This window comes from Narcine bancroftii, chromosome 8 (genome assembly GCF_036971445.1).
Source record: "Narcine bancroftii isolate sNarBan1 chromosome 8, sNarBan1.hap1, whole genome shotgun sequence".
In the NCBI taxonomy this organism is placed as follows: domain Eukaryota; kingdom Metazoa; phylum Chordata; class Chondrichthyes; order Torpediniformes; family Narcinidae; genus Narcine; species Narcine bancroftii.
Genome location: NC_091476.1, coordinates 173,001,309 through 173,023,211, shown reverse-complemented (window position 1 = coordinate 173,023,211; position 21,903 = coordinate 173,001,309). Strand labels below are relative to the sequence as shown.

Here is a 21,903-nt window from a genome sequence, read left to right as displayed (position 1 = left end):
TTTGAATTTATTACAATATAGTTGCCCAAAAGGTAACGGTCTGGATCATCTACGAAGGAAATAGGAATGTTTTTACATGTTGCATAGTCGTGTGTGAAGGTTAGACCTTTTATCCGTATTAATATTTCAGTAATATCTTGCCAGAAAGGTCTAACCTTCACACACGATTATGCAACATGTAAAAACATTCTTATTTCTATCCCACATTAAAACACATTTCCAATATTTTGTATTTTGATTGATGCAACTTCTGTGCAAGATAGAATTGATGTGGGACATTATATTGCACTAATCTGTATCTTGCATTTATAATTGATGTTATGCTATCCAAACACCAATCAGACCAACATCTTCCCATTGTTGCTACACTTCGATCCGGCTCCCATCTCTCTCTTGATCTCTGTAAATCTGGTTTTGCACTTTCATGCTGGAGAGCAAAGTACATCTTAAATATAAATTTAAGTGTGTTTCCCCAGCCAAATCGTTCATTCCATTTCACTAATTTCAAGTGGGGCCAAACTTGGCCCCCACCTTTCTCTTGGGAACAATCTTAGCTGGAGTAAACAAAAGAAAGTCCCATTAGGCACTCCTTGTTTATTTCTTAACTGTTCAAAAGACATGAGATCCCTCCATATAAACAATCATCAATATGTCATTCCTTTATCGTACCATAAATTCGATATTTTGTAACCTAGATTCATAGGCAGCGGTACGTTTTTACATAATGGTGTTCTTAATGTTCCTTTTTTCCCAATACACTCATTTATCTCTTGCCATATTCTAATCATGTGTATTAATATAGGGTTATCCATTTTTTTTTTATTAACTTAACATTCCACTTCTATTGAATTCAATCCTGTTCAGATCCAAGAAGAGGGTCTGTCTTCTTTTTAAAAAAAAATGATAAAAGTCTTGCTTGTGCTGTTAAATAGTATTTTTTAATGTCTGGAAGAGCAAGTCCTCTCCCATGTTAGCTTTTTCAATGAAATTCTTGACACTATTATTCCATAGGAATTGCATTATGTATTTATTCAATAATTTTTTTAAATGTAGGTAGTGCAATAGGCAACTATTGAAAAAATACTGTAATCTTGGCGTCAGATTCATTTTAATACAATTTACTCTTCCCACTAGAGTAATTGGCAGGCCTTTCCACTACTGTATATCTTTCTATTTTTTTATGAAAGAGGAGTGTAATTAAATTTATACAAGTTCTGTGAATTATTATGTCATTATTCCAAAAAAATTCATTCCATTTAATATCCATTTTAATTTATCTTTTTGATATCTTTCATAATCAAAAAATTTCAATGGCGTTATCTCACTCTTCTCCATATTTATTTTATAACCTTGTATTCCATATTTTTCTGATGTTGTTCGTAATTTTATCAAGGATTCAGCTGGATCAGACATATATAATAGCACATTATCAGCATATAAATTAATTTTATATTCTTCCTGTCCAACTTTGAAGCCCTTAATATCTGGACCTCTTCTTTTAATCTCTGCCAGTGGCTCAATGGCTAGGATAAAAAGCACCAGAGACTGAGGACATCCCTGTCTATTCAATCTACTCAAAGTAAAAAACACTGACATCTGATTATCATAAACTACAAGCCAAAATTATAACTAATAGAGTTATTAACCAGTTTATAAATTTTCTGCCTATACCAAATTTTTCCAATGTTTTAAATAAGAAAGACCATTCTAATCAATCAAATGCTTTTTCTGCATCTAGGGAGATGGTCATACTTGGATTCAAGTTTGATTTTTGCCATATGTATTATAATAGTCTACTTAGACTAGTTGAAGAATGTCTTCCTTTGACAAATCTCTATGTATTAATTTTAGTAGACATTGTTCCAGTCTATGAGCTAATGTTTTTGCCAATATTTTAAAATCAGGATTAAGGAGTGATATAGGTCTATATGATGAAGTTTTTAATGGGTTTCCACTTTTCTTAGGTAGCACTGTAATTACAGCAGTTGAGAAAGATTCGGGGAAGGGTCTGGTCTCCACCACCTGGTCCAATACATCCATTATAAGAGGGAACTTTAAATTTTCTGCAGAGTTTGGGAGGAAACCAATCCTCCCCTAGAGATTTTCAATGAAATACCATCCATACACACTTTCTTGTTTTTCCATTATTGCAATAGTTAAAGTTAATGGCAAATAATCTGATAAAAGTCTAGCCAAATATTCAATTTTTACTACTCTACTTTTTAAATGGGTAGTGGTAAGTGCAAAACGAAGGAAACTTATCAAAAATTTCTCAACTGATTTCATTTGGGTTTCGTGTGCTTCAGGCTTCCTGATTACATAAGGAGGTTTGGTTGTGGAGCTCAGATTGCCAATGGTTTGAAATGGAGTCTATGTGGCTGCAGAGAGTGCAGGAGTACTGGAGGTGAATCCATGGATGCTCAGCATCTCCGAAGGGACTCTTTTGCTTCTCTTTTTCCTGTCATTATTGTTAGGGACACTGGGCAACGATCCTGGTGGCTCTTTTGTTGCCCTACAGCAGACAAATGTTGAAATGGATCATGCATAATAAATTTTTAATGTATTATTTACATGACAATAAAGGGAACCATTGAAAACTATTTATGTAGACAAAATCACAATGTCTAACTCATAATTAAGCAAACACAAAATCGACAATGGGCAGAAAACAGTTGGCAACATTTTCAATCTTATCAGGCCACATGAGATGAATTGTCGCCCATTTTCCAGCTCCATCCTCCGCTATACCATGGATTGTTCCAGCTACCCTTGTCCCAGGGAACTCATTACTTCCACAAAACTCATTCCTTCCAACAAATTATTCCATTGTTTCTAATCCTTCCCCTCTCATCAACTTTCTTTTTAACGAGGCATCAATTTCTTCAATACTTAAAGACATTTATTAAATAGATATCACTATTAAATGTTGATATTAAATTTCTAAAATTTTAGCTAGCAGGTTGGAAAATCTTCCCTGCATTATTTCTAATGATCAGATTGGTTTATTAAAAAGTTTAAAACCCCTGTTTTAATCGTCCCTTATTGACTCGTTATGTGCACAGTTTCATAACTCCAAAGGAAATGGGCCAATGACAATTCTTCTCAAGCAACATATTTCAGTAACGATTGGGTCTAGAGCAGTGATTCTCAACCTTCCCTTCCCACTCACATCCCACCTTAAGCCATCCCTGACTAACCACCGAGCACTGATTGAATAGGGATTACTTACAGTGGAATGTGAATGGAAATAAAAAGGTTGAGGACCACTGCTATCCCCTACTGCCAAGGAAAGGCAGTCAACATACTGAAGAATCCATTGCACTCCAGACACACTCCCTCCTCTTATCAGGTAAAAGGCTCAAGTATGGAAGTGTGCACCATTGGGCTTAAAAGCTTCTGAATGAACCCCACAAAAGTGGTATCTTGCTTCCCTTAATTGGTAGTAATTGATTGTAGTTTTCATTTATAAATCAATAGTCTGTAATTGTAGTCCTTTTTAATGTGAGATAACTTGTTGGATTGATCACAGAAGAACCTTTCTTACCATGCTATGTGTAATGTGAGGAATAAACAAACTAAATTCTGGTTTTCAGGAAGATTCCCTTCTTGTCCAATCCTACTTATCTTTATGTTTGATGCCTGATCGCTTAGACTAGAGATTCTCAGTCATTTTTATAAAACATATAACATATAACAATTACAGCACGGAAACAGGCCATTAGGCCCTTCTAGTCCACACCGAACCAAACACCCCTTTCTAGTCCCACCTCCCTGCACAATGCCCATAACCCTCCATCTTCTTCTCATCCATATACCTGTCCAACCTTTTCTTAAATAATACAATTGACTCCGCCGCCACCATTTCTCCCGGAAGCTCATTCCACACGGCTACCACTCTCTGAGTAAAGAAGTTCCCCCTCATGTTACCTCTAAACCTCTGCCCCTTAATTCTTAACTCACGTCCTCTTGTTTTAATCTTTCCTCCTCTTAACAGAAATAGTCTATCCATATCCATTCTGTCTATCCCTTTCATAATCTTAAATACTTCTATCAAATCCCCTCTCAACCTTCTACGCTCCAAAGAATAAAGACCCAATCTGTCCAATCTCTCCCCATACTCCAGATGCTTAAACCCAGGCAACATTCTGGTAAACCTTCTCTGCACTCTCTCCACTCTGTTTATATCCTTCCTATAATTAGGCGACCAGAACTGCATACAGAACTCCAAATTAGGCCGCACCAACGTCTTATACAATCTCAACATCACCTCCCAACTCCTATATTCCATGCAATGATTGATAAAGGCCAGCATACTAAAAGCCTTCTTCACCACCCTATTCACGTGAGTTTCTACCTTCAGGGAATGATGTACCGTCACTCCTAAATCTTTCTGCTCTTCTGTATTCCTCAATGCTCTCCCATTTACCACGTATGTCCTATTCTGATTCTTCTTACCAAAATGAAGCACCTCACACTTATCAGCATTAAATTCCATCTGCCATTTTTCAGCCCACTTTCTAAGCAGCCCAAATCCCTCTGCAATCCTTGAAAACCTTCTTCATTATCCACTATTCCACCTATCTTAGTATCGTCTGCATATTTACTAATCCAATTCACCACCCCATCATCTAGATCATTAATGTATATAACGAACAACAATGGGCCCAATACAGATCCTTGAGGCACACCACTGGTCACCGGCCTCCAACCTGACAGACAATTATCCACTACCACTCTCTGGCCTCTCCCTTTCAGCCAATGTTCAATCCATTTGACTATCTTAAAATTTATACCTAAACACTGCACCTTCCGAACTAACCTTCCATGTGGTACCTTATCGAAGGCCTTACTGAAGTCCATATAGACAACATCCACTGCGCTACCCTCATCCACATTCCTAGTCACCTCTTCAAAAAATTCAATCAGATTGGTCAAACATGACCTTCCTCCCACAAATCCATGTTGAGTGCTCCTGATCAGACCCTGTCTATCCAGATGTTTATAAGTACTATCTCTAAGAATTTTCTCCATTAATTTACCTACCACAGACACCAAACTTACAGGCCGATAGTTGCCAGGCTTCCTCCTTGAACCCTTTTTAAATAACGGAACCACATGCGCAATGCGCCAATCCTCCGGCACTATCCCCATATCTAATGACATTTGGAAAATTACCGCCAGAGCCTCTGCTATTTCCTCCTTCACTTCTCTCAATGTCCTGGGGAAGATCCCGTCTGGTCCCGGAGACTTATCCACCTTTATATTCTTCAAAAGCCTTAAAACTACACCTTTTGTAATCTCTATATTCCCCATATTTACCCAATTTGCTTTTTTTATCCCACATCTCCCAATATCCTTCTCCTTAGTGAATACCGAAGAAAAGAAACTGTTCAATATCTCCCCCATTTCTCTAGGCTCCACACACAGTTTTCCGCTCTGATTTTCTAAGGGACCAATTTTGTCTCTAGCTTTCCTCTTACCATTAACATATTTGTAGAACTCTTTTGGATTAGTTTTCACCCTGCTTGCCATAGTTTTCTCGTACCTTCTTTTAGCTTTCCTAATTCCTCTCTTAAGATTCCACTTACATTCAATGTATCTTTCAAACATCTCCTTAACTCCATGCTTCTTATATCTAATGTACGCCTCCCTTTTTCTTCGAACCAAGTTTCCAATATTCCTTGAAAACCACGGCTCTCTCAAACCTTTTGCCCCTCCTTTTAACCTAACAGGAACATAAAGCTTTTGCACTCTCAAAATCTGATCTTTAAAAGACTTCCATCTCTCTACTACATCCTGCCCATAAAACAAATTGTCCCAATGCACACCCTGCAAGTCCTTTCGCATCTCCTCAAATCTAGCTTTTCCCCAATCAAAAACCTCAATCCTTGGCCCTGATTTCTCTCTTTCCATAATGACATTGAAGCTGATGGCATTATGGTCACTGGACCCGAAGTGCTCGCCAACACTAACCTCCGTCACTTGACCCATCCCATTTGCCAACAGTAGATCTAACACTGCTCCTTCTCTGGTCGGCACCTCGACATATTGTTGTAAAAAACTATCTTGCACACCTTTCACAAACTCCAACCCATCCAGTCCTTTCACAGAATGTGTTTCCCAATCTATATGTGGAAAATTAAAATCTCCCATAATTACAACCCTGTGCTTATCACAAATATCTACTATCTCCCTACAGATTTGCTCCTCTAGGTCTCGGTCCCCTCCGGGTGGTCTATAATACACCCCTACAAGTGTAACCTCTCCTTTCCTACTCCTCAGTTCCACCCAAATAGCCTCCGTGGATGTGCCCTCTAATCTATCCTTCCTAGGCACCGCTGTAATATTTTCCCTGACAAGCAATGCAACCCCACCTCCTCTTGCCCCTCCGACTCTATCACACCTAAAACAACGAAACTCAGGGATATTCAGTTGCCAATCACATCCCTCCTGCAACCATGTCTCACTAATCGCTACCACATCATACTTCCAAGTATCAATCCACACCTTCAGCTCATCCACCTTTTTTACAATACTTCTGGCATTAAAATATATGAATTTCAGGGATTTCCCAATTTTTAATCCCTGTTTTCCCTCATCTTTAAGAACAACATTATTTACTTTTCCTGCCATTATTTACTTTTCACCCATAGACCTTCTTAATTATTCCTTCACTTACAATAGACTCCTTAAGCCCACAGACCGTCAACGATCTGCAGACCATGGGGTTAGAAATACTGTCCCTCCTGCAGCACTCCCTTGTCTCTACCCTTCCTGTAGTGATGTGCTCCTTTGGTGCCATCCCTCATTGAGATAATTAAAGGTGCAACGTGATAACCAAGGGCCTATTGTTTCTTGATTGGGTTTTTGGAAAAATTTGGATTTAAAATGTCCCTCTTTTGGTGAAGAACTTCCAGTTTGATTCCAGCCTATTTAATAGAACAGGTTGCATATTGAAACCAAATATTATCAGATTTTAGAAAAAAGCAAAAATGAATTAATGTCAAGTTGATTGGGCAGTTTGGATAATGGTATGCGAGAAGAAAATAAGATCTTTCCATAATATTTGATGAAGGCAGATGCCTGGAATGTAGTCGATGTTGACTGACCTCGATGTGACATACTATCAATTAGTTAGGGAAGAATATGTAGGGTTTTCTAAATCTCACCACATCAATAAAGCACTATTGAGCTTAGCAAGGCATGTTGTGTTTTCTTTATTTCATACGTCTTCATTAAAACCTCACTCCCCACTCTAAACCCGCCATGTGCCACTGCTTCCCGTACGTGTCTGTGCTGCTGTCCTAGCTTTCACCTCGTTAGCCCACACTGGTGCTTTTGGGCTGTTGAACATCTCCTCTGTGGTGAGTCAACAGCACCGACCAGTCTTTGCAAAACATGCCTGTGTGGGTGGCCGCAACAACCCCCTCCCCCATCTGCTTCCAAGTCATGCGAGGTGGTGAGTGTGGATCTGTCCCATCACATAACAGTCTGGCAGGTTGATTGTCCAGCTGGATCTCATCTGGTACTGAAGCATGGATGGTGGTTGATAGGATGGGCTGGGTTGTTGCGCCTTCATTGTTTTGCGGATGGTTCTCGATGTTGGCTTTAACCAGTCGACGTACAGTGTCTGTCTTTCTGTCCCAATGGATCTATAAACTTTTGGGCTGGCATTGGATGACAAGGGAAGGGCCATCATATGCTTGCTGTAGCGGACAGCTAACAGCATCATATCGAACCAAGACGTGCAGCCTAGTAAGTTGGCTGGCATGTATGGTAGCTGCTTGCTGCTTTGGCATCGGCCTAAGTAACTGCATGGATTGCTGTAGTTGATCGGCATAATTGGCAGGATCAAGTGGTCTAGTAGTAGGAGCAGGTTCGACAAATTTCCTGTGCTGTCAGAGTGATGCCATAGACCATTTCTGCTGCCTAGGTCTGCTTTTATCACTGTACAAATGCCAAGCAGGCCCACACTCCACCGGATGCATCACTGCCAGTACTGTTTATAGCTGACAATGGATACGTTCGATGAGGCCATTTGTTGGTGGATGGTAACCCTTCCCCTGAATCCAGTTGGAGCCCAAAAGGTCAGTGAGAGCCCAGAAGAGTACTGACTCAAACTGCTTTCCACGGTCCATTGCAATCATGTCTGGGTCATCAAAGGCCAGAACCCAACAGTCAACGAAAGCCTGGGCAACTGTCTCTGCAGGGATGTTGGTGACTGAGATGGCCTCTTGCCATCTTGTAGTCCGACCTTCACAGGTGAGTGACTTTCTTCACGGAAATGGGAAGTGGGCATTGATTACTAGTCGATGTATCACCTCAAAACTTGAATTACAAATATCAAGCTTGCATGAGTTCACAAAAAGGGAGATAGCATTAAAACAGTACAAGTTATTTCAATGACTTACTAAAAGCAACATTAAGCTAGAAATAAAGCTGGGCACTTGGATCTTTATAACTTATATTTTACGCTTTATTTTTAAAGGTAGCAAATCAAAAATATTTGATAAAAATTAAGAATGTATTAGAAGAACTGCTGGAAAATTGCTCAAGATTGATTTATTATGATATACTCTAATAAAATTATTCAGATGTGCCAAGTTCATAAAAAAAAACATGTTTGTGTTTAGGTAAAAGGACCGTGAGCAGACAGCACCCAAAGCTTGAATCATCCCACCCTTAGTGGTGAGTACTGCCAACTTTTCAGTAACAAGTCATGTTTTGTCATCTTTTCAGAATTAATGATACACTGATGTGAAAAAATTATTACACTTGGATTATTGTTATCTTTGGGATGTGGACAATATATTACAGAAGTTTTAATTTTTCCAGCCACAGTTTCAAATACAAGTCCATTATGCTTTGTAACATCAACCCTCCACCTTTGACGTAACCTTTGTCACCTCTGAAGTGCGGGGCTCAGACCATTAATATTGCACCTGAGGCCGAAGCAACAATTTATGTCCAGTTCCTCCATTTAACAACTCGAGGAACACATCACGTTTTAAACCACCTTTTCAATGTGCAGAGGATGTCCTGTACCTCAATGTCAGTGTCTCAGAATTACGTGTCCATGTTCATTTTCTAAAGAGTATCACTTACCACTTCATCCTATTGAACTTCACCTACTTCATCATTCTCATTATTAGCTACTGCATTACCAAATTTTGTATCATTTGAAGTTTTCATAATCTTGCTCTAGAGTCCAACTGATGTCAACTCCACCTCATCCAATCAGTAAGAGGCCCAAAAACCAGTTACACTAGTACCTTAATAAAGGATTTCAGGGTGTGTTCAAAACCTACTTGAAAAAAAGAGACGAGCAAAGACTACTGGAGCTTGTGACCAAGTTCGTTCAAAACTGAGGAGGAGCATTGAGAAACTCAAGCCCATGCACATAAGGCTTGTGCGAACATTGCCCCTCCAGTCCCATCTGTGGTTCCTACATTGACCTCATCATTCACCTCAAGAACTCTTAGATCCTGAGGGTCTGCTGAAGAATTTTTTTCTGGATATTCATTCCCCTCTTCCACCAGGAATATACAAGGAAAACAAGACCTTAAATTCTCAACACCGTACATTCCTGCCACGTTTTTCTCTTCACGTTAACTGTATTGAAATACTAAGTTAAAATGAATGAGAATTTGCACTGTATGTCTGGAAAAACAATTCGATACCAGGATCTGGAAATGGCTTTGTCTCTGAATAGAAAGGTACTTCGTTTAAATCGATTCAACTTCTATCAGCATTTCCAACAGTAAATAGTTAAAAGATGGCTCCCTTCTGCAAAAAAACTACAGCCGAGAAAATTTATTGAGGATGTGCATCGTTTAAATTTTTGAAATGTTCTGACAGTCATCAATCTGAAATCTTAACTATTATTCTCGATCGGATGAGGCATGTATTGATAGCTTTGTGGAATGTAGACCTCCATGTACTTTATTGCAAGGTGTTATAGAAATTGGAATGGTAGTGCATTTTTTTTAAAAAAAAAGTAAAATCAAACATTAAATTTAAACAACTTTATTGGTTCATTCATAACCTTAACATTTCAATGCAAGTTTCACCGACAACTTTACTGTGAGAGCACCAAGTTGAAGGCATTTAAAAATAACATTTGATAATACTTTTCCCATTCCAACAGGTTCAGTTGTTTTTTTCCAAGTCACAGTCGTGATTCGAGGCACCCTGGCAATTCTCACCAGGATCTTCTGTCTCTTGGCCTTGATCACCTTTTTCATGTTTCTCCTCAAATTTGGTGGAATATGGCTATAGGAATTTAAAAGGTTGAATTCAATATTATTGATATATTTGCTTCAAATGATAACATTTATATCACGCATGCAAGAGTATGTTTTGTATAGTACTTGTGTTCATCCAGAATACAATTCATAAAACAATTTACAAAAGCTGAGGAAATGAGGTCAGAGAGAGCAACATTATTTGTGATCAACGTTAATTCAGTCAACAGGGAGCTAAATGATATTTTAGTGCCAACCAAGAAACTGGAGATAGGCCAGAACTTACTGCAAACTAATTTTCACGAGTCTCTTCAAACAGAAAGTAACATAATCTGATTAGTTATTTTTCTAGCAAAAAGCAGCAGTAATTGCACATAAAATTAATCCCATTTGGAATATGGTTCCATGCTCATTTGGAAGTGAAATCACCTCATCCTTCTGCCCAGCAATATTTGTGTAACCTCAAAGCAGTGGTTCTCAAACTTTTCTTTCCACATATACCTGTTTAAATATTCCCTATTCCATCAGGGCTCTGATTAGTAAGGGATTGCTTAAGGTGGAATGTGGGTGGAAAGAAAAAGGTTGAAAACTACTGTTTTAATCATCCCTCATTGACTTTTTATGTGCATGGTTTCAGAACTCCAAAGGAAATGGGCCAATGACAGTTTTTCTCAAGCAAAATATTTCAATAACAATTGGGTCTAGAGCAATGATTTTCAACCTTCCCTTCCCTCTCACATCCCACTTTACTAATCCCAGCACCAATGGCACAGGGATTACTTCAAAGGGGATGCGAGTGGAAAGAAAAAGGTTGAGAATCACTTGGACTTTATTCAAATGCCACAGTGTAACAAGGAAATTGACAACCTAAAAAGAAAATCACTCAGGTGAAACAATCATAGCATAGTGTATGTAGACAAGAAAATCTGCAGCTGTGGAGGTCCAGTGCAGTGCACAAAAATGCTGGAGAAACTCAGCAGGTCACGTAGCATCCATAGAAAGTAAAGTACAATCAACTTTTTAGCCCTGAGCCCCTTCCAAAATGGACGTTGCGTGACCTGCTGAGTTTCTCCGCTTTTGTGCGTGCACAGAACATAGTGGACAAAATATGACAACAGATTCAGACACCTTACACTTTGAAGTGGGAATTTCTAAGAGATGTCATGTGCTACTGTAATAATAACTTAGCAGTGTGGAGTCAGTGCTGAACAATGTACGGGATGACTAATAACTGAATCGCTTGCAAAATCCATGTTCTCACTGTGTGACAATAAACTTAAACTGAAGTCCCTTTATAGATAGCATTTTAGGACCACAAGTTGCCCCCCCCCCGAAAAAAAATAGCCCCACATCTAATGGAAAAATTGTACAAATTGTAACACTATCAAAATGTTAGAAACAATATCAAATCTTTCATAATCCTCAATTTAATAATGACCAGCAAGGTGTTCAATTCTTACTTGTCTCCCAATCAAAGTAAGGAATCGAACACTGAAAATAATTGACCCAGAGCCTACAGAAGGCTGTCAGAAAGCACCAGGTTGCAAATCACACGTATTTGGAGGTATCATTACTTAATATTGGAAATCTACGTCTTTCCTCGTTAGGAACTTGTCAAAGAAAGGAGAGCTGTTTGGAAAAATCAAATTATGTTCAATGTTTGGAGTCTGACAACCGTTATGAAACTTTTAAAACATCTTTTGCTCATAATCGACTCAAAGGGAAGGTGTATTTTCTTACTGTTGTTATATATTGCATATCTCTCTAAGAAAATGAGCAAGAGTCATGCACCCTGGAAGCAGGTTTAACAAGTCAATCCAATCTATGAAGAACCAATTTGAATTAATTTCCTAATCTGTTACATCTTCTCACGTTGCAGCCTTAAAAGAGATTTGGATAATTCCAAGGGTGTGAAAGATAGAATGTCAATGCAAATCATTTATTCTTTTTCCCTGGTGAGGACAAGTGAAGACCTTGGGGAATGAACTGTACATCTCGAACTTTATCACACAGAACAGGTCGGGAAGCGACAGAAATAGTTCAGCAGTCCTCAGTGGCTCACCTCATTCACCCTGAAGAGTTCCTGTTCCAGTATCTCAAGCATTCGATTGCAGCAACCAATATTGCACAACAGGACCTTCTGACGAGCCTCAATGTACTCCAGCAACGTTTGGTAAGTGGGATGGGCAGCCTCAGCCTGCCACACAAAAAAAATTACTGACCATTTGTGAAAGATACAGGCAGAGGGGGCCAGGGCAGATGAGTTGGAAATGGAGGAGATGTGGGTGAGGGCTTTGTTGCTGGTGGTGGAGGGGAAGCTATGTTTGTGGCAGACATTTCAGAAGACCTGGACTGAAAGACCTCATCTTGGGAACATATATGGTGGAGATGGAGAAATTGTAAGAAGGAGATGGAATCCTTGCAGGGACAGGGTGTGAGGAAGTGAGTTGAGATCATTGTGGGAGTTGGTGAGTTTGTAAAATATGTCGACGTAAAGCTTGCCTCCTGAAATGGAGACAGAAAGATCCAGAAAGAGGATAGTGTTGTTGGAGAGTGAGTTTGAGATCGGGATGGAAGTTGGCAGCTCAGTGAAAGAAGTGAACGAGCTCATTGCGAGTACATGAGGCAGCCCAGATGTCATCATCAATATAACCGAGGAAGAGTTGAGTGGCCTTGCCTGTATAGACTTGCAGCATGGATTGCTCCACTAAGCCCACAAACAGGCAGGCGTAGCCATGGCTACTCCTTTGATTTGGAGGAGGTGAGATGAGTTAAAGGAGTTCTGCCAGGCGGAGGAGGGTAGTGGCAAAGAGCAACAGTTCAGGTCTCTGGTCCAGAAAGAAGCAAAGTGCTTTAAAACCTTCTGTATAGGCAATGGAGGTATAAAGAGACTGGACATCCATTGTGAAGCTGAGGTGGTCCAGATCGGTGAATCTGAAGACAGTGAAGAGATGGAGGGTAGGTGAGGTATCCAGATGTTGGTGGGGAGAAAATGGAGGGGAGAGGATTATTACATGGAGGGGAGAGGATTAGAGGGTTATGGACCAGGTGCTGGTCAGTGGGACTAGGAGGGTGGGGATTTGTTCCGGCATGGACTAGTAGGGCCAAACTGGCCTGTTCTGTGCTGTATATGGCTTTTTATATGGTTACAGTAAACAAAGCCCACAGCTGTGCTGACAGCAGCCATCCATTTTACAGTAATCCTTTTTTACCTCCTCACATTACCATCATTTCCTGCCCACATTCTACCAATTTGGAGTAGCCAATTAAATTTGCCCACATGCACATCCTTGGGATATGGGAAAAAGTTGGAGCACCAGGAGGAAACCCATATAATCACAGTGAGAACATGCAAACTGCACCGGAGGTCAGGATTGAACCCATGTCCCTGGACTGAGAGGCAGTGCATCCCCAAAGAATTAGCTGAAAGACTTGCAATGTTTCCACTCTGCAACCAAATTATCATTTAATTTAAGATGTATTCTAATTGGCAGGATGTTTAATTACAGTTAAAGGAAAGCATTTATTTACATAAAGCCAGGTAAGAATCTGGTACCTTTAGTCCAGGTGAACTGCTGCCAAACATTTTTAGAGTCAAACTCAATAGGTTTTCAATGGGCAGGAATGCTCAGAGACAGGACAAAAGGAGGAATGGATTTTTAATGCATATGAGGAAAGCCTGATGTGAAGGGCTGAATGGCTTATATCCAGCTGATCCCATTTATTTTATCGTGTATCCTCTGTTCAGTGATTACATAGAATAATAGAGAACTTTACAGTTCAGAAGCAGGGCATTCAGACCATTCATATGGACAGTGTTAATGCTTTACATAAATCGCTTCACTTTTTTTGCATCCATTAGATGTACCATATTTTCCTTCCTACTTAAATACATGTATATTGTCAACTACATCTATTTATAATGAATTCCTCATTTCTATCAGCCTGTGTAAATAAGCCTTTCCAGAGTTATTATTTTGGACACTCTCCTACATGTGCTGTAACCAGTTTTGGGATCACCTGCAAATGGAATCATCTTGTCCACCCACGTCTGTCTTGTGGAAATGATCTTCTCTTGAAGAAAAGATTTTCTGTTTGTTCACTTTCACTTGTGTCATCTCGGTTTAAAGATCTTTGCAAGTCTTTTTGTACTTTTTTTTGTGATAATGAGGTAATGCTGTGATTAGTTGTGAATAAAACCCGATCCCAATCTGAATACAACCATGGGCAATCTCAACTCAAACAGACCAGAGGATCATTTTATTTTGGTTTCCCTGTTATGTATGATGAATTTCACAAAGATTGAAGTTGCTGAGGCTGAAGGCTTTTATTTACAAGAGATGGACAGCATCCCTGTGTTGGTCGCTCACACTGACCCGGACTCGAACTGGGGGTGGGCTTGTGGCACGACAGCCTTTATGTGGAAAAGGGGAGGAGTCAGGAGCTGGCTGGTGAGAGCAGGGTCAACCAGGAAAGGTCAAGAGATTTACATATGGCATGCAAATACATACAATAGTGGTTTCACCACACCCTAACCCTTGTCGTTGGTCCCAACCAGGTTCAAATTAGTTTGGAGATCAATTTTTAAATTTGGACATTCAGCACAGTAACAGGTCGTTTTTGCTCTCAAGCACGTGCCGCCCAATTGACCCACAATCCCGTACATTTTGAACAGTGGGAGGAAACTGGAGCACCTGGAGGAAACCCATGAAGTCATGAGGAGAATGTACAATCTCCTTACAGATAGTGCTGGATTCCAACCCTATACCTCCCCTTTTATAAAAAAGAACATCTTTTGAAGTCTTAGTCATCTCTATTACCACTACTAATTAATAATTTGTGTGAACAATTAAATTGGCAACCTTCCCCTCCATTTGCCAGATTTGCTGTGTTTATAGCAAGTAGAAATAGAAGGAAGATGGTAATCTTCATAAACACTTTTCCCTGGAGTGTTCCAACACTTACCTCTTGAGTACCAACTGTTGGATGTGGGCTGGAATCAGAATTCATCTCCTCACTGATGTGAGGGGTCTGCATTAAAGAATGAGAGGAGCTGTCCCTCATCTCTTCAGCCATTGTTAATGTGAAAAAAGTATCCTGCAACTGCTGGAAAGACACCAAACAGGTAGATTCACTTCAAAGCACTACTGATGCACATCTTCATCTATAAACCTATGGAAAAGGACCCAAGTATCCACTCTTGGGTTACAAGGCATTCGTCTAGGGTGATAATTACCATCATACAACTTGAAATAACAACAAAGTGAACAGGTTACAACTCTTTACACCAAGGAATAGATAAACATAGTAAATAACAAAGGATGCCATCAGATTCAAATTTATTGTCAGAGTACATACGTGACATCACATACAACCCTGAGATTCTGTTTTCCTGCGAGTGAGGCAGAATTACCATAATGAAATGTAAACAAACTGACTGTGCAATACAGGAGAGAATTTAAAAAATAAAGTGCGCAAGAGTCCTTAAATGCGACCCTGATTGAGTTGGTTGTTGAATCTGAGGGTGGAGGGGTAGCAGTTGTTCCTGAACCTGGTGGGGCAAGTCTTGTGGCACCGAGACCTCTTTCCTGATGAAAGCAGTGAGAACAGAGCTTGGATCCTTTGTAGGAGTTTAGAAACAGTTATTATTTTAATGGTAGGAGTTCTGAAACAGTTATAGAAGATAGAAAGAAAAAAAGCAAGGAAAAAGCTAAAATGTTCTTTGTGTAAAATGGCGCATGAAAAAGCAGAACAAAGTAAACAAGATAACAGAGGAATTTAAGCTTGTTTAATAGGGGATGGGGAAAGGAGGTGTGAGCACAGGATAAGAGACAGTTGGAGTCAGTCAAGAGTCAGACGAATAGGGAAAAGTGCCAAACCAATCCAAGAAGGACAAATGTAAGACAAATGTAAAGGGAGGTGAAGTGAAAATTGTACAAAAACAAAGAGGCTTCCCGCCCTCGGGGTACTTTCCCGAGGTAAGGGGAGAGTACCCAACCTTGCAATGTTGTAAATATAAATAAATGTTCTTTGTTCTCAACTTTTGTCTCGAGCATATTTTGTGATCATGAAAGCACTTCTCACACCTTGATGATTTCTAATGCTTCCATTTTTCGGATCTTGATTTATTCATCATCGACAACCCAGGTATCAAGAATGTGGTGAAACTATACCTGGATGAGATCCACTCCAATAAAACACGACCAGTGCAATGCTATTTAAGCCAAAGGAGCTGTTTGCCATTTCCTCTGCCATTGAAGGCTGCAGTCCACACCATCTATAAACTGTGACCCAACGACTTGCCCAGCTTCTCGAATTGAAGCTCTCAAGCCCAAGTCACATAGCTTTCTCCCCCAAGTTTCCATCTTGAAAAGAAATCAAAATTCCTTCACCACTGGTTCGGAATCCTCCCAATAGGGTTTTCACCAAAAAAGAAGCAATTCGCAAAAACAGCTCACCACCTTCTCAAGGACAATTGGGATAGGCTATAAATAGCCTTTGAGTCAATGTGCACAAAAAGTGAAGTTTGCTACAAAGGATCCACTACTCTGAGTTGATTGTCCTACACTCGAAGTGTAACGTAGAAATGGCCCAAAATTCCTACCTGCTGTAGCCAAATAGATGTACAAGGTTCACTTAGTCAAGCTGTAATTGCAAGACAGAAAAAGAGATTATAAATATCATAGAATATTCACAGCAGCAGTTAGTGCAGGAAAACAGTGACATTTCTGCGGTGACACATCTTTTGTTGGTCATTGGGGTAGTTTATGAGAGTAATATGGGGAGATTCTAGAGGCAGTTAACTTGGATAATAACAGTTTAAAACCTAGAGTTGCTGGACTTCAGGCTTCGGTACCTTCTGCAAGTGAGCAGAAGAGTGTACGATGGGGGTTCTTTATGTTGGCTGCCTTCTCGAGGCAGTGTCTCACATGGAGGTTGGCAGTGGATGGGAGGTCAGTGCCTTTGATGGACTTATCCAAATTAGGTTCCAACCCAAAACATTGGCTGTCTTCCTCCATAGGTGGTGCCTGACCTGCTGAGTCCCTCCAGCTGGTCTTTGCTTAGGATTCTAGGATCTAAAGTTTGTGTTTAAACTTTAAAGCACTGTGGCTTAAATTTCACTGCATTAAAAGTCAATAAATGGATTAAATCCATAACTTTTCTCTTATCCAGTATATATTTATAAAAGTTCAACATATTCTGATGAACTGTTCCACATATGTACAAGCAGCAATTAGAATAAACTGTCCATATCCCATTATCTTAACCCCCCCCCCCCCGGTTACCCACCCCATCCACAGCCTGCCTTTCATTATACTGTGTATATCTTAGTTCAGACAGTTTCTCCAAAGACTTAACTGGTAAAAGGGAACAATAGCCCCCTTTTCCACTCGCACCTTGTCCCAGGAATTAATGGGGAATTAACCAGTTAAGGGTCCAGTGGAAAAGGAACAGTCAGCACGCTGGGATCAAGTCACGCTGGGGATTGATGGCCTCGACCCCTACTTGTATCCCCAGTGTCAGCTGATGCCAGCGTGCTGCTTAAACCAGTGGAAAAAGGACAACTTCCATTCGAAGGTCGACTCTCCAATCTCCAGGGATGAGTTGTATTCAGTGGAAAAGCAGTCAGTGTCCTGGTTAAAGGTGGCCCAGTGGAAACAGCACAAACAACTTCCTATCCTGGGACACTGCACAGCCAATTAACTGGGATGTTAGTGGGAAAAGGGGCTATGTCCTCTCATTCTCTACTCTTTCACATCTAAATTTCCCCAAGAATGAATAGCAGGATAAGTCAAGTGCTATTATGTTTTTTTTTGTAATTGAAATAATTCCAAAGAACTGAACATTAGCAACTCAAGGAGCAAAACACCACCACAGCTATTTTGAATTGAGACAAAGAGATTGAAGGAGACAGTACCTCTTGGAGTTCTGAGTGGATTACTTGGTCCTATTGCTGTGGAGTCCTGTGATTAAGATCCTGTTGAACTGTGTAACTCAGATCAGCTGGAGCCAGAAATCCAACAGAGTGGGTAATTACCTCAATTTTGATGCACTCTCCACAGAGAAAAAAAAATGACCACCACTTCACCCCCCAACCCTTCAACTAAGTGAGATTATATCCAAAACATTTAAATTATACTGTATTCAGTGAAATACTTTGTGAATTAATTGTTTTAGTTATAATTGAACAGGAAAGGCAGAACCTTCATTTACAAATATTGCTATTTATAAACAACTTCTTAATTAAGTTTGCATGATATTCTCCAACTTATCTTGCATACACAAAGTCCCCAAAGCAAAGTATAATCTGCAATTTGATTGATATAATTCTGTCCCAGATTAGAATACATTGTAGTCATTAATGGCTCATTGGGTTTAACCCCTTTACCTAATTTAAAGTGATTAGAGGGAAATCCCAGGTCACCCCCTCCCCATTAAGTCTCCAATCAACAAATGAGAGACTTGAGGTGGAGGTTTGTCCAAACACAATAATGTTTTTATCTTTAATCTAAAATGAAAGCAGACATTAGAACATTGATAATTATAATCTGATTTATTTAAAATGGCATCAATTTTATTTATAATCTTACTTCTCAAATCATATCCCCATTATTTTACATGGCAAATATCTCATATTCCCAAGCATTGGGAGTTGATTCTACCCTCAAACTCTGCCTATATGTTTGAGATCTTTTTTGCATGGCATGTGGTACTCTGGTTCCCTCCCACACCCCCTGTGTTAGTAGGTTAATTAGCTTCTTAGCTCTTCCAGCAAGTCAATAGCAAAATAATGGAGAGGAATTGATAGATATGAGAGAGAGAGAATCAGTTGCAGAGCCTGTAAGAAATGAGGATGATGTAATCAAGCTGACAGGTGAGGACAGATAACTTCCTTCTGTGGTGGAAGACACTTGTCCTTGAACTATCTCTTTGCTTTCAGACTGCATTTTCAGACTTCACTGTGAGTATATCTGTATCAATGATCCCAGCACTTCATAAACTTCCTCCTGCTCACTGTCAGTGCCTTTGGACTAGAAAAGATTATTGTTGAGAGAAAAGGTGTCTAACTAACACCAGACTGGTTATACCAAAAATTAGTGTAAATTTTAAGTGAAATAAATAAATGTGTTAATAGTTGAAATGACATCAATTGACCTTGTTCAGAACAATCTTCTACATTTTTAATACATTGTGAAACCAAATATTTAAAAATTGATTTTCTTGAGTAAAAAGTATAGGTTATTTTGAATCAAGGGTGTTTCCTTTTGTTCCAATTTCATTATTTATCTTGTTCCAAATGATAATCAAATAGTTAAGCAAAGATGCCTCCTCCAGTTATTAAACCATAACCATATAACCATTTACGGAGCGGAAACAGGCCATGTTGGCCTTTCGAGTCCGCACCGGTTCACTGATTTTGTGCGCCCTCTTCAGGCAATGGTCCCAGTAGATCACTGATGGGGGGAGGGGGGCGAAGGGAGACTCCATTGATCCTCTCTGCCACTCTTTTTGCAAACAAACGTTAAATCAAAACTCAAATTTTGTCCATGTTTATATTTGTGATTCCCAAATACCAATTCTCATGATACTGCCAGGTTAAGTGATGAGTTTCTGTACAGTTCACCAGCTACAAGGGTAATAGATCTATCTCTCAGAACAGAATAGGAATAAAATCAAGTTAAACAAATTAGGCCATTATATTATTTCAAGCACCTGATTAGTAAAATGATGTCTTTAAAAGAGAAACGCTGCATTGTGCTGGGGAAGCTTAACAACATGAGGCATGTAGTACTTTGAATCCCATTTATAAATAAAATCCTCTGCTAATTTCTCAACTATTTTATCTCTTTCTATTTTGAGCCATGTCGGTTTTCCTGATCCCTCAAATCAAGAAGTAAGAAATCTCAACTGAGCCACTTGATAATAATTCTCAAAGTTAGGAATTGTTTACTTATCGAATTTAATGTCCTGAATGAAATCAGTTTATGTCATAATTATGGTTAGGCTTCTCATTTACAATTGAAATGTTATATGATATGATTTGATTGATCATTAGTTTACCTTATGTGAAGGGTTTTTTGTTAAGCTCAATTAAAAATATTTTCAAAATAAAGCCACGTTTGACTCCAGAAATATGAAGTAGAACAGAATATTGGAAATGCCCAGCATGTGTGGGGGGGAAATGCAGAGTTAATGTTTTATTAAAACTGGATATAATGTGCTATTAAAGCTTGGAGAACATTAGATCCAACATTCCAGGTATAAAGTTTCAAAGTGGCCCATTTCTAGAATATATCGTGATGGGCAGAGTCGAGTTGTTTGGATCTTCCAGCAATTCTCTGACTGGTGTCTCTTTAATATCAGTTAACCTTGATTAGAGGGAGGGGTGAGAATCGATTCAGGTTTTGGTCCAGTTAATGGTCCTAGATCACACATGTCAAACTCAGGCCCGCGGGCCAAATTTGCCCCGTGATATAATTCTATTTGGCCCACAAGATCATATCAAATATGTATTAGAGCTGGCCCGCTGGCCGCCGCGCCAGTATAGCGCATGCACAGCTAATACTGCAAATCCCAGAATGCTTTGCAAATGCATTGCACCGGCCCGTCAGCCCGCTAATCGCCCCACCTCCTCTCTTTACTTTCCATTAGCACCTGCGACCTGTCGCCTAACTCACATGTAATAAACCCCTTACGAAAAATGCCAAACGAAAGACAGAAAACAGGACCTTTCAAGACAGGTGGGAGGCAAACTCTGACCCCAGAGTTTGATGAACTTGCATCTAAGAGGAGATGCCAAGTATCTGGTTTAGATCCAGGTGCATCATGGAGCAAGCTAAGCTTGGATTCATATTTTCTTTGGTTCACTTTGGACTGTTCATCGTTGAAAGATTGGATTTTCATTGAAGCAAGTTGTTATTTTTTTGACTTGTTGGCTTAAAAGGAGCTTAAAGGCTATAGAGAAATATTATTGATTGACTATTTTATTTCTCATTTGTTAATGCTTCTTCTGGAAAGAGTTTAACCCAAACCATTATTCAACATTTAAAGTTTAACATTCCAGATGTTGAAAGAAGAGAAAACAGGCAGATGTTGTTGCAAATTTTCCCTAAATATTGAGTTCGGCCAGGATTTGGTGCCAGATTTTAGTTTGCCCTCTGTGAAGTGGAGTTGGACCACCCCACCCCCCACCACCCTCCCCCCCCCACCCCCCCCCACCCACCACCACCCTCCCCCCCCCACCACCACCCTCCCCCCCCCACCACCACCCTCCCCCCCCCACCACCACCTCCCCCCCCACCACCACCCTCCCCCCCCCACCACCACCCTCCCCCCCCCACCACCACCCTCCCCCCCCCACCACCACCCTCCCCCCCCCACCACCACCCCTCCCCCCCCCACCACCACCCTCCCCCCCCCACCACCACCCTCCCCCCCCCACCACCACCCTCCCCCCCCCACCACCACCCTCCCCCCCCCACCACCACCCTCCCCCCCCCCACCACCACCCTCCCCCCCCCACCACCACCCTCCCCCCCCCACCACCACCCTCCCCCCCCCCACCACCACCCTCCCCCCCCACCACCACCCTCCCCCCCCCACCACCACCCTCCCCCCCCCACCACCACCCTCCCCCCCCCCACCACCACCCTCCCCC

At 40.4% G+C, this 21,903-nt stretch overlaps 1 protein-coding gene across 3 annotated transcripts in view; it reads left to right on the top strand.

Moving 5' to 3' along the window:
* The window catches only part of mtf1 (metal-regulatory transcription factor 1), a 111,178-nt gene extending 97,942 nt beyond the window's left edge, over positions 1 to 13,236 (top strand). Inside the window, exons 12-13 of one of the 3 annotated variants that reach the window (XR_011343581.1) lie at positions 8,634 to 8,688; positions 12,258 to 13,236. The gene's annotated coding sequence lies outside the window, so the exon portion shown is untranslated. Of the gene's footprint in view, positions 1 to 8,633; positions 8,689 to 9,205; positions 9,974 to 12,257 lie in introns of those variants that run through there. The other 2 variants (XR_011343584.1, XR_011343583.1) reach the window with 2 other exon arrangements.
* Positions 13,237 to 21,903: the final 8,667 nt, after the last annotated feature.